The 14606-nt window shown below is 32.3% G+C and overlaps 1 pseudogene; it reads right to left on the bottom strand.

Annotated features, from left to right (window-relative positions):
- The window catches only part of LOC109050129, a 165175-nt pseudogene extending 150889 nt beyond the window's left edge, over positions 1 to 14286 (bottom strand).
- Positions 14287 to 14606: the final 320 nt, after the last annotated feature.

Below are 14606 nucleotides of genomic sequence, written 5' to 3'. Positions count from 1 at the left end.
AAATATAATAATACATTTAAAACAATTAATTCATAAAATTATAAAATTATTTGTATTTATTAATTAAAAAATGAAACTGATTATTACATGGAAACTTGTAATTTATATGTACATTTTGAATACTCTGAATGATGAAATTATTTTATGTAATAAAATTAAGGAATAAAACTGATTGTTATTATTTGAAAATTTGGAGTGATTGGAAAATCATTGTGATTGGTAAGTAAGGGCATCCTGCAGTCTAATATTTGTAAAATAAATAGTTTAAATTAAAAATTAAATAACATACACACAACAAGCAGAAAATGGCCCTTGTTGAGTAAAATAGCATTAATTAAAATATAAATTAAAATTAAATAATTTAATTAATAAATTAACTTTTAAAACAATTAATTCATAAAATGGTTAAATTATTTTATTTGTTAATTAAAGAATATAACTGATTGTTATTTTAAAATTTGGAATATTTGATTGTGATTTGTCAATAAAGGCATCCTGCAGTCTAATATTTGTCAAATTAATAAATTCAATTAATAAAATATATAACATGTATACACAACAACCCATTAAAACTAAAATAAAAACAAATTAAAAAACAAATAAAAAATTAATTTTATTTAATTAGTAAATTAAAATAGTACATTACTAATTCATAAAATAATAAATACAATTATTAATCACTTTTATTTAGTAATTAATGATTAAAAATGATTTTTAAAACGGATAACGATATAGAAATGTGCAATATTTTTATTGTGATAAAGGGCATCCTGCAGTCAAATATATATACATATATATGTCAAATATGTGTATGTGTGTATATATATATATATATATATATATAATATATATATATATATATATATATATATATATATATATAATATATATATATACACACACAACACATGCTGTGAGACCTGAATGATAGCCAACAAACCCGAGTCGGACATTTGATCCAAACCTCAGCGGCCGGATGTGTAATTAGGATTGACTTTACACCACAGAAGCCTGTCGATCCTGGTGAACCGAAGTGGACCAGACACCTGAGAGAAAATCCACGAAACACTCGAAACACTCGCAGCTGTCAGGAAAGATCTGCTTCTGTCCATCATCCAACCGCAGCACCTCCTCGCATTCAAACACACATGACTCACAAAACACATTCTCAACCTGCTAACTTAACACTCAACACTCAAACACATTAAAAACCACCTCACATAGCAACACCACTGGCAACCAGCCAAAACATTGTATCATCGTGATTAAAGGTATGCACAGAAAACTTGGTGCGCCATTTTGTGCGCTGATTTGCCAAAAGAATTTGAAGATTAAAGAACACCAATCACAGCCTTCAAAGGCCATGACTGACAGGACAGCTATCCAATCAGAAGGCTTCACCACTTTTCACTGAGAACACAAAAGCACATTCAATAAGCACCCGGAGTGGTATAAAGTGGAGGTAAAAGAAAATTAGCAAACCAAAATGTATCAAATTTATTGAATCAATACTAAAATTTTGTGTCCAACATAAAAGTGTTTGTGGAAGACTGCGTGACTCCATCTCGCTTTTGTGGCCTACAGATCATTAATTAAATGTACAACGGCTCTGATGAATGGTCATTACTTAATGCTTTCAGGTAATGAAAATAATGGTGTGTTGAATATGAACGCCGGACCTCATGGAGCACTACGGTCAACAGCATTAAATATAAACCAGTCCGAGTCCTGGAGAAAAACTAGGGGGGGGGATTAACAAAATTTAGGTTATGATAAAAAAAAACACTTGTGGGAACATCATTTTGAAATGTTTCTGAAAACACTGACGTTTTCTTGTCATGATTATAATGTTTTTTTCTTTGTGTGATTAGAATGTTATTTAAAGGTTACAAAAACATTTCTACGAACTTTATTTTTTTTTTTTTACACAAAATATAACGTTATTTGAATGTTCCTTTAATGTTTTAAGAATGTTAAAATGTCCCTTTTTGTGTCATTAGAACGATTTTTAAAAGTTACAAAAATGTTTCTTGCAACATTCTACTAACTGTATTTTGTTATTGGAATGTTTATTGTTTCAATATTCCAAAAACTTTAAAATGTCCACTTTTCGTCATGATTCTAGTGTTTTTATTTAAAGGTTAGAAAAACATAAGGATGTTGTTCTAAGAACGTTTTTTAGACACAACATTATGAGAACGTATATCAAATATTACTAAGGCTATAAACATTCCTTTAAGAACATTTTGTCCTAACATTTTTCTATAACTCTCTGTACCTTCTGTATGAGTCGCCGTCCTGATGTTGTCAAATAAATGCTGTTCTTTTAAACTTTCTGTTCATCTGTGAATCCTGAAAAATAACATGCATGACCGTTTCCACAAAAAATATTGTGCAGCACAACTGTTTTCAATGTTGATAATAATCAGAAATGTTTCTTGAGCAGCAAATCATCATATTAGAATGATTTCTGAAGATCATGTGACACTGAAGACTGGAGTAATGATGCTGAAAATACAGCTGCGCATCACAGAAATAAATTACATTTGACTATATATTAACATAGAAAACAGCTATTATAATTTGTAAAAATATTTAACATTTTTCCTGCTGAGGAGAAGCTGTGTGTCTCTAACATGCTGAACACACACGTCGATGTGATGAGATCTGATGTGGCGTTCAGTTGGAACATCACCCACCTGCTGAAGGGAGTCTGGGCCGCTTTCAGAGAGGAGAATAATTCATGAAAGTCCCATATTCATGCCATCCCACATTACCAGCGCAGCAAACAGCCTGCAGATACAGAAACCCTCTGATCAGTCTATGATACACCAGCTGGAGCGAGGAGATTATCACGAAAAGTCACTGGTAAAACATTTAGTATAAACATGAACAAATTGTACAGTATGTGACTTGCAAATGTATTTAATCAATAAACTAAATGCTTTAGAAAAGCCAACAATGGAGCAGTGTTTCGATTTTCCTTCACTGAAATAAAGCTGAAGTAAAATAAATTATTAATATTAGATGAAAAACATAAACATAAAATAAACTTATTGACAATATACTTAAAATCAAAAAAATATAAATGCTAAAATTACTAAAAAACTACAAAAGAAAGTGAAACGAAATAAAGGCTAAATAGAATTAAAAACTAATACAAACACTTAAGATAAATTAAAATGAAAGCTGAAAATATAAAAAACAAACTCTTGTTAAAACATTCTAATAAATATGTATAATAGTATATAAATATTTACTGAAAAAAAACTTTGCAAAGAAAGTTTTGCAAAGACGTTTGGAAATACTTTAGAAAAGCCAACAGCAGAGCAGTGTTGCTATAATTAACTTAAACACATTAAGAAATTATTTTTTAACAAAAAAAACCATTACAAATCATTTTTTGTTAAATAAAATAAAGCAGAAATAAAATAAAATATCAATATTAGATGAAAAACATAAATTTAAACAAAAAATTGACGTTGCAATACTTAATAAAAAAAATGAAATGCTAAAATTGCTAAAAACTAAAACTGAAACAAAATAAAGCTAAATAGAAATAAAAAACTAATAAAAATAGTAATTAAAACTAAAACTGAAAATATAAAACAAATGCTTGTTAAAAATACTAAAAAATAATATAAAAATAAATAAAAAAAACTTAAAAAAAAATTCAAAAAAAACTTAAGAAAAGCCAACAGCAGAGCAGTGTTGCTATAATTAAATTAAACACATTAAGAAATAACTATTAAAACTATTACAAATCATTTTTGTCAACTGAAATAAAGCAGAAATAAAAGAAAATATCAATATTAGATGAAAAACATAAATTTAAACAAAAAATTTACTATGTAGTGCGCAATAACAAACAGTGTGACGTTGCCTTTCAAGTTAAAAAAAATGATAAAATGCTAAAAAAGACTGAAAAACTGAAACAAAACTAAAGCTAAACAAACAGTTTTAATAAATAAAAAAAATAAAAATAAAATGCTAAAAAAACTAATGAAACAAAATGGATAACACAGAAATTAAAAAAAAAAAAAAAAATTAAAATAAAACTGCTTATTAAAAAATACTAATAAAAATAGTAATAAAAAGTATTATAATTACTAATAAACTTTGCATCACTGGATTCACTTCGAAACGCTCCTGGTTTTTCCTGGTTAGCACAGAGACAGAAAGATCAGATGTACACTGTCTTAACACACACACACACACACACACACACACACACACACGGCTCTACCTGTGAGAAGATGAATGAGTGTTGTCATTAAATGCGTGCAGGGCGACTTCACACCCGGAAAATAAGGGCATTATCTCCCTCAGAAGTCCTGACGACGCAAAACCACACAGCAACCTCATTAAACACCGCGTGGAAACGAATCTCTCATTTTCAGTGTCATTTTTTCAAATTTTAATGGTATTCAAATAAACATCTGTTCACATCTGAGCACAACACAATGAGCTTACACACCTCCATGAGTAACTTCTCAATACTTCTCATATCGATGTCGACACACAGAAAGCAACATTATTCTTTAGAATAGTTTATAAGACGCCCAAACAGTTTTAGGAGAGCTCCTGCAAACAGATTGATATACACCCAAATACATCCAAAATCCAAAAAAAGTCAAATACTTTTTGTTTTGTTCCTCAAAGAAAGTTTTCAAGGAAAAGTTTCCCCTTGCGCAGAAACTCTCAAAACTCTTTTGCATTTCCACATTTAAAATATGCAAGACATCAGTCGTCTATTAATATTCTCAACAAATATTCTGTCTGAGTTATTCTGACTGATTTTTTATTTTGCATTTGAGTAAATGAGTAATATTGAACTAAGCCTCGGGCATGTTAATTAAACAAGTCAATTAATTAGTTGGTCTATGTGTGTTGATTTGTTAATGTTAAACACACACAGTACATCATGGATACACCCAATGAGTCAAGTTTAGACTAGTTAAAGCTATCAAGACTGCAAAAATAATAAAAAAGTCTAATTTATTCTGTTTCTTTTAAAATACATTTTGCATTCTATAACTTATGAATATATATATAATATATATATATATATATAATCACTGATAGTAGTAGATAATATTTATATATAGTAATAATATAGATAATGTTTATATATAGTTGATAAGTAATATTTAAAAAATAAATATAAATAAATAATATAGATAATGTCTCTATATAGTTAAGTAAAATTTTTAAAAAATAAATAAAATTTACAAAAAATAAATATAAATTAAAAAAAAAAAAATAAAAAAATAAACAAAAAAAATACTAAATAAAAAACATAAACAACAACAAATAATTAAAAAAAATAAATTACATACCATAAATAATATTTACAAATAAATATAAATAAATAAACAAATTAAATAGTCATAAAATATGATTTTAATAACATTCAATCACTGATATTTTATTTGTAAAAGTTATAATAATGATACATATTTGCAAAAAAATAAATAAATATAAATACAGAAAAATACAAAATGAAATACATCATAAAAATATATTTTCTATTTAAACCTTATTGCAGAATATGTTGGATAATTTTTTATTATGTTGAAAACAGTTGTGCTGCTTCATATTTTTGTGGATTTTGTATTTTTCAGGATTCACAGATGAATAGAAAGTTCAAAGGAACAGCATTTATTTGAAACAGAAATCAATGTAACATTAAAAAATGTCTTTGCTGTCACTTTTTTTTAATCACTTCATTGCGTCCTTGCTGCATAAAGGCATTAATTTTATTCAAAACAGCCCACAAACTCTTGAACAGCAGTATTATAAATCACATGGCATTTACAACTCAGGCTCAAAACCAACTGCGCCCATGAACAAAGATGGCCACAGACAGAAATGCCCATATAACACACACCCCCTTTTCCCCACACCCTTAAAACCCCCCCCCCCTCCTCATCATCCTCACACCACATTTTACAACATTTTGATTAGACACAGCGTTTTTGTCCTACTACCCCCACCACACTCCCTCTCCCCGTTCTCTCGCTCTAATCCTTTTCCGAGCGTATCACATTACGCTATTCTTTCCTTTAATACACGTTAATAGCGCCGATATCTCCTGCCGTCTCCTCTGCCAACACAAACACTCTCAAAGCTGAACAAAGCTGCTTTACCTCAGCGGAGTGAGTGTTCAGTGTAGCACAGCGGATTCCTCCCACGCGCCTCATAATGGCTCCACGTGCTTCAGACAAACACTCGCAGGGGTCTGGTCCAGTTTTACTCAGGTGTTTTCTAGAGGCTCGATCAGGGAGTGACAGCAGAGGTCAGAGTGAGTTCTGACGGTCAGTGCGACCAGATCTCCGACAGAAAACAAGCAAACAAACTGTTTGAAGGCGAGAGGAGGTGCTTCATGCATTATTCAGCGCTGCCGGCTCTAAACTTCAGTCTTTGGGGGATTGTCTGACATCCCAGATGAATAATTAAGCTCTGACCTTTTACCCAAAATAAACCTAATCCTAGACAAAGATTTCACCAACAAAGACACTGGAATAAAACAACAAAAACTCACATAAAAAAACAAAACAAACAAATTCGCACACATTCACATACGACACCCAAACAAGAGATTCGCACATGTTTACATGTGTTTAGGTTTGTTTAGGAAACACACTGGGCATAATTCTAGCTCTGTTCCGTATACTAGTGAGCTTCTAAAAATATATATATATAAAATATATATAGTGTTTGGAGGAATAATATGGACATTTTAGAAGGCTCACTATATATTTCCAGGACTGTTACTGAGTCAAAACAAAAACTGGTGCAAAAACTCCAAGTCAAATTCACATTATTTTACTACAATGGCACTTGAGGTGATAATGAAATTAAAACATTTCTAATTATTAAAAAAAAAAAAAAAAAAAAAAAAAAAAAAAAAAAAAAGTGCATTTTTTAATTTATTAATTTTTTTTAAATATCTAAATATTTACAAAAATATAAATAAAAATATATAATATTAAATAAATAATAAAAACATTAAATTATAATTATTGTTTTAAATCTAAAACAGGATTTACAAAAATACATTAAATAAAAAAAAGATATTATTACTTTATAACATATTTTAAATCCAAAATAAGATTTACAAAAAATATATATAAATATAAAATTTAATAAATAAAAATTATATTACATCTTATTTGAAATTTAAAGGTATTTACAAAAATATTAATATAGCATAATATAAAAAAAAATAAAATTAAACTTAATATAGGATAATTTGAATAAATCAATTAAAAAAATCCAAAATAAAAAAGAGAATAATAGATGATTTATGCTTATTACGTGCCCTAGTAAACCACTTTTTCCACTGGTTGCACAAAACGCACTTTTAGTATTTTCTTTCCATTACAGCACAGAATTGTGTTGCTGTAGGAGCTCTAATGCTCGTTCTATAGACTCTGAAAGGCTGTTTTATCTGTTGATTCAGTTACGTTGATGTGAGTGGGAGGGTTATTTGACTCGGCGATGAGCTCATGAAGAGCGACACAGAGATTCCAGGCCTGCAAACACGGAATCGTTTAAGGCGGAGTGTATTTATATCCGTCAGAGAAATAATTGATTGTGATCAGAGTGGAGACTGCACACAAACACAACAGCTGTGCTGGATTAGAACAAACCCTGTGCTGCTCTGCCGCTTCTCCACTCATCTTTCTCCTCTCTCTCGGTCTGTGTGACGGGAGGAGGATGCTTCTTTGGAGTGTGTTTGTCATGCTGTGCTGTGCTGCTGCTCTCCAGCGGCTCTTTCCACAGCACATATCTCACCGAACACAACACTACTGAACAAACACTATCGATTCGACTGCATTGATTCTATCAGATGAGAAACTTGAACTGAATTGTGCACTGAAAATATTAATCAAGTTTACAAAACTGAAACTTAATAGTGAACTGAACATAATGACAAACCAACATTCAGTGCTACTTTATGGCTAAATCAAGTTCGTTTCATAATTGATGAATATTGCAACATCGAGGACTGTTATTGAACTGAACTGAATCAACATTGAACTGAACTGGCTGAATATTGACACTATTGCATATCTGTAGAGATGCTTATAACTGAATCAAATTTATTTCACAATCGATGAACTAATCAACTAATTGAATCAATACTGAACTGAATTGAGTTGAATAATGACACTGTTGTCTTCTGTAGAGGTGCTTATAGCTCAATCGTTTCATAATTGACAATTTTTTCAACATCGACACTGTTATTGAACTGAACTGAATCAACATTAAACTTAATTTCAGCTGAATAACGGCACTATTGTCTTCTGTAGAGCTGTTCAAGAGGTGAATCCGATGTATTTCATAATTGGTTAACTTTACACAGCTAATGAACTGAATTGAATCAAATGAATCAACTCTGAAATGTCGAAGAATCAAATAATGACACTGTTGTCTTCTGTAGAGAAGACCCAGTTGTTGAAATGAATTGAATCAACTGAACTGAATTGTGCTGAATATTGCAATATTGCCTTCTGTAGAAATGCATATAGCTAAACCAAATTAATTTAATAACTGTTGAATTATGCAACATCGACACTTATTGAACTGAACTGAATCAACACTGAACTAATTTGAGCTGAACTAACTTTACACAGTTATTGAACTGAACTGAACCAACACTAAACAGAATAATGAGACTTTTAGAATTTGAAGTTGTCTCAAATTTGAAGAAGTTTTCATCCTTGATTCTATTAAATTCATGTTTATTATCCTGTGAAGCAGATTCCAGAAAATATACTGTTATTTATTAACACCAAAAATAAACGAGGTGTGAAATGCCACCGCATGCAGAATCTGAGCCGGTACAGCAGCACAAACAGGCCATGAAAGTGCAAAATGATTTCATATCCCTACAGTGAACTGAACAGACAGGTCCATTCTCTTTATCTAAATGTTTAATAGCTTTTTTGTTAAGCTGAAAAGGACCCATATAGAAATAAGAAGCTTTTCAGCTGAAAGCCCAGGCCTCCTTCCAGAATCACGTCTGAAGACACTCTCTGTCGTTCTCATTCAGCTCAGTAGTGCACACGGGCCAAGCACTCGTCTCTTCGGTGCAAATTTGACAGAATTTGACTATCAAACCTGATTAAAGTTGCATTCAAATGCAGGAAAGTCTTTCATCTTGATTAAACTCAAATTCAGGGCAATACACTGCACTGAGGAAAGTGAATCTGTATTGAGAATCAATACATGAATACAAGACTGATTGCTCTTATATTTAACTAAAGGAATCAAGATAATGCAATGAAGAAACACGGGCCATATGAGCATATGAACACTCAATATCAATGTAAACAACAATGCAAGCTATTCAACGGACTGTAGTTGCATCGTTTAAGTAACTTTAATGCATGCAAGTGTGCACCATTTAAGGGATAGTTCACCCAAAAATGACAAATCTGTTCATTTACTCCTCCCTCGTGCAATTCCAAACCTGTATGCATTTATTTTCTTCTGCTGAATACAGAAGAAAATATATTACAGTCAGAACAGTTGCTGGTTTCCATTGACTTCTATAGTAGTTTTAGTTCATATTATGTAAGTCAATGGGACCTGGAACGGGTTGGCTACCAACATTCTTCAAAATATCTCATTTGTGTTTCACACAAGAAAGAAAGTCATACAGGTTTGAAAGACATAAGGGTGACCACAATGCAAAAATTATTTTCTTACTTAGTAATTTTATCTTGTTTTCCCTTACGAAAAAGAAGTTTATTCAAGTGTGCTATTAGTATACGTCTTTTAAACTAAAAATAGGAAAGTATGCTTTTAGTTTACTTTTGATGTACTTCTCAGAAATGGGCTTTATGTACTTCTAAGAAATATACTTAAAATGACATTTAAGTATACTTGACTTATACTTACAAAAAGTCTAAATATATTTGAGCTATACTTGTGCTCATAGAATCCGTGTTTTCATTGTTATACGGTAGAGGGCGCTAGTACACATCTTCTGTACAGAATTTCCAAAAAAAACATCTTTATTTTTTATGAAACTTACCCACATTAAAGTGTTTTAAAAAAAGAATGCATGAAGCTATAATAAAATGTTTTTGTTTACAAGCAGATACCCTGTTCTTCCTTTGGATGTTTTGTATGTTCAGATATTCATATAACAAAATATATACAAGTTAAAACCTAAATAGGGACATAGTAGTATACTTAAAGTATGATGTAAAGTTCACTTAAAGAAAACTTATGAGTATTTTTGCAGTATAAAACTAGTAGTTTACTGAGAGTATACTTCAAAGTGTACAAAGTATTTAATTAGTAAACTATCAGTATACCTATAAGTTCACTTTTAGTATAATTGCAGTACAAACTACAAACATAGAGGTAAACTAGTTGTGTACTCAAAGTTTGTTACTGTTATACTTAAAGTATACTTAAAAGTATACTTTTATATACTAGAAAGTGGGCCAATTTAGTCCCAAGGAGTATTGAAACAGTACACTTACAAGTATAGAACAGTACTAGAACACTGATATTTGTATACTTGCTACATAAAGTATACTTAAAAATATACTTTAACTTTACTTAAGTATACTTAATAAAATAAACTTGGTAAGGGTTACAAATACATAAACATTCTTAAATCAGAATACAAGCAAAACGACTAAAGATATGAAGTCATGCTTTCTGAAAAATGTTTTAAAATTGAGTTTTTGCTTAGTAATAAAAAAAAAAAAATGTGCCAATGGGGTCAGAAAAAAAAATTAAAATGGAAAACAAAATATCTTTTTTGACACTGCCACTTTTTTTTTAAAGAATAAATTCACTTAATTTTGATACAGTTTTCAGAAAACAAGATTTAATATCTTAAATCATAAATGCACTTTGATTTAAGAATGTTTTGATAAAAGAGATAAAAAGATAAAAATACAGATTTTTCATTTTTTGGGTGGACTGTGCCTTTAAGATTCCCATTGCACACACAGATGTACATTTAAACACTTGTGCATGTTCACATGCATGTTGTCATACTTCTGTCACGTGGTTCCTCACAAACAGTCTGTATTCAGCTCTCCTGCGGAGTCTGGAGTGGATCTCTCCGCAGGTCTGTGGGAACACGGCGGACAGCGGAGCCATCTGGAGTGTGACTGTGTGTTCCTGCCTGCTGGTATCACGCCAGAGCTGAGACTCTCCACGCTAACACACGCCGCCTGACGCAACCTGACAGCGCAGCCCGTGTGCGTCAGACCCCGCGGTACAGCAGAGCAGAGCAGAGCGACCAAACAACCAGAGAGAACATGAGATCTTTCAGATGAGACCCATGAAGCCCGCTTCTGTCACGGGATTAAAAAAATCAAAAAGTTAATTGTGACTTTTTCTCAGAATTACAAGTTTATATCTCACACTTCTGACTTTAAATATCACAATTCAGGTATTTCTCACAGTTGCAAGTTTGTATCTCACAATTTAAAGTTTATATCTTGAAATTCTTGTAGTTTGTCTCACAGATCCTAACTTTTTTCTCAAAACATTCTGACCATATCCCAAAAAACTGAAATTTAAAACCCCACAATTCTTTTCTGACATTTTCTTAGAACTGCAATTTCATATCTCTCACAATCTTACTCACAATTCAAATTTTATATGTCTCACAATTCTGACTTTAAATCTCACAACTTGGATGTTTTCTCACAACTGGGAGTATATATCTCACACTTCTGAATTTTTCTCACAATTCAAAGTTTAAATCTTCTTATTTTGAGTTTATATCTCACAATTTTTTTCATGCATTTCTGACTTTTTTTCTCACAATTTTGAGTTCATATCTCACAGTTCTAACTTTACATCTCGCAATTCTTAAAATTATATATCTCAAACCTCTAACTTTCTTACCACAGCAAATATATATCAAACACTACTTTATCTTTCTCACAACACTTACTATAAATCCAACAACATTTAAAACCGTGCAATTCTGAACTGGGACATATAAACTCAGAATTGTGAGAAAGAAAGTCAGAATTGTGAGTCAATAGCTTTTTTTTATCTTGTGGTGGAAACAAGCTTCCATAGAGATATCAACAATGTCCCAAACTATGAAATATACCAAGATACTAAAATCTGCAATCAAATCAATCTCAATATAAATTCAAAAACCAATTGGTGATCTGAGCTGCATGTCACATTAACTTTTACACTTAAGTCTCAGCTTTTTAGCTAGTTTGTGGTTTACCTGAAAATCTACAGCTACATTTATTGCTATTTTTACATCTCCAAATGTGTTTTAAGAGAAACTGACACACACACAAAAAGTGAGAACTTCATTAAGTCTCCGGAGGCATTAAAGAGAAACCTCTGAGCAATGTATCTTACACACGCACTCGCTCTTTCCACTTCAGTGCTAGACGCTGCTGGTTTTGCTGATTTTTCTTTCATTCTGGACACATGATATATAGCCCTGACAGGAGCATTTTCAAAGTCTGAATATAAATCACAGCCTCGTCAGAGAAGGACAGATAGCGACCTGACTGACCACCGACGGAGCCTGACAGCATCATTTGTCATGTTTCTCACACCGATGTCACCACTGTCACTTTTATACAGCGCGAGCTCAGCTTTGCAATGTAAATCAAAGTAGCCTTGAATTAATGTGACGCGTTCAGAAATGAGGAGAAAAATGACAAAAAGAATGAAGGGCATGTGTCATGGAGAAACCAGAAACTGGGATGCGTTTATAAATCAAAAAGTGCTGTCAAGCTCTGACCTCAAAATACAAGAGGCTGAAATTTTCTGGTAGACTATATAAACACTGCACTGCACTTAAGATATTTTGGAGAAAGGACCGTTTTGGGTCCCATTGACATTTTTGTTCATGCTATGGAAGTCAATGGGACCTGAAACCATTTGGTTTCAACTCCAAAATATATCTCTTTTCGTGTTCTACACAAGAAATAATGTCATACGGGTTTGAATCTACAAACTCGGACCTCAAAATCCAAGAATTTTCTGTTCAACTATATCACAATACAGAAATTCACTCCATCTGAACGGAATTGCACAACATTAAAAAGATAAAACACCCCAAAAATCTGCACATCTGCATCAGAGTCAAATAATAATGTGAATTATGGAGCACATATGCATGTCAAAATCCTATCAAACTTGCATTTGAAACCCATTCAAGGCTCAAAACTCAAATTAATTACTTGCCGGCTTATTTAAAGTGTCTCACACATTGACCTACGGTAAGCCTTCAGTAGCTGTATTTTCCAATAATAAAATCACTTAAGCATGCATAATTGCTTTATCTCAGTGTGTGATCATCATGGAAGAAGTGACATTATTTGTGCACGGAACAGAATCCAGTTAGAGCCGCACCTGCTGTTCTGTTCATGTCACTTTTCATGCATTAAAAACTGAAATTATATGGAGATCTTCAGCTTTGAGATATTCCATACTGGAATTAATTAAAGCTCAATTCAATAAACTAATTATTCAGTAGACTGTCAGCACTTCTGGTGACCCTTAGGAAAAGTTCACCATGGTTACCATACTATAGTGTGGTACAGTTATAGTTACTACTTACTGTAACCATTGCACAATCATAAATAAACATGCAATCTCTCTCAAATAGCGTCTATGATATTTTGACGACAGCGTATTTCAAGAAGCAACTCCTTCAGGTTCCCAGCCTCTGGGCAACACCTTCTCATATAAGTTGATGCTCGTGCAATGAGTGCATTCGTGCGGGAGAACAATAAAACTGTCTGAACCGACCTGTGCAGATGATGATGATGGTGATGATGACTAGAATGATTCGGGCTGAGATCAGATCATTTCAGCACCACGGAAAGCGCGATGCAACATCCAGCTGGACTGTGTTTGAGATCCTCCTGTTGCCTGATCCGGATGCGCTTCGGTTCGGCTCGGTCCGCTGGAGTGATGCGCTCCTGATAGATATTTCCTTTGTGCGTGTCTTTGCAGAGAAGACGCGAACTGTTAACGCGTCTGCAGTGCGTGAAAGTGTCTGCAGGTTGAGCTCTGTGTGAGGAAGAGGAGGATCGCAACTCAAACTCACAGCACAGGCGAAGGAGCGCAGGATGCGCCGCCTCTTACAGCACGAGAGAGAGAGAGAGAGAGAGAGAGAGAGAGAGAGAGAGAGAGATAGGCTGTCCTCGCTCGCGCTGTTTCAGTGTGGTGACTAGGTTCACTCACTGCACGAGCGAATCTCACCAGACCTGCAAGAACATGTGCAGAACACATTGACCAAATTATTTTGCTGGACGAAAATTAAGTGTTCTTATGGAGAACTGCGTTAAAAATAAACATGAAAAAGATAAAATTTAACTAATTAAGAAGTTAAAATAATTTAACAGTAAATTATTTACTGTAAATGCAACAATTACATTAACAATGCAGGTAAATGCATTACAAGATGATATTTTGTGACTGTAAACTGCATCTGTCGTTAAATTACATAACATTAAAACGTTTTGCTAAAGGTTTTTACAGCAGAATTTTTAGTTTTAAATTTTGCATGAAGAAAGTAAATAATTTTTAGGATCATTAGGATTTTTGCATTGTGACATTTACTACAATTCAACACA

The sequence above is a fragment of the Cyprinus carpio genome, chromosome A18 (assembly GCF_018340385.1).
Source record: "Cyprinus carpio isolate SPL01 chromosome A18, ASM1834038v1, whole genome shotgun sequence".
Taxonomy (NCBI): Eukaryota; Metazoa; Chordata; class Actinopteri; order Cypriniformes; family Cyprinidae; genus Cyprinus; species Cyprinus carpio.
This window is presented reverse-complemented; position numbering and strand designations above follow the sequence as displayed.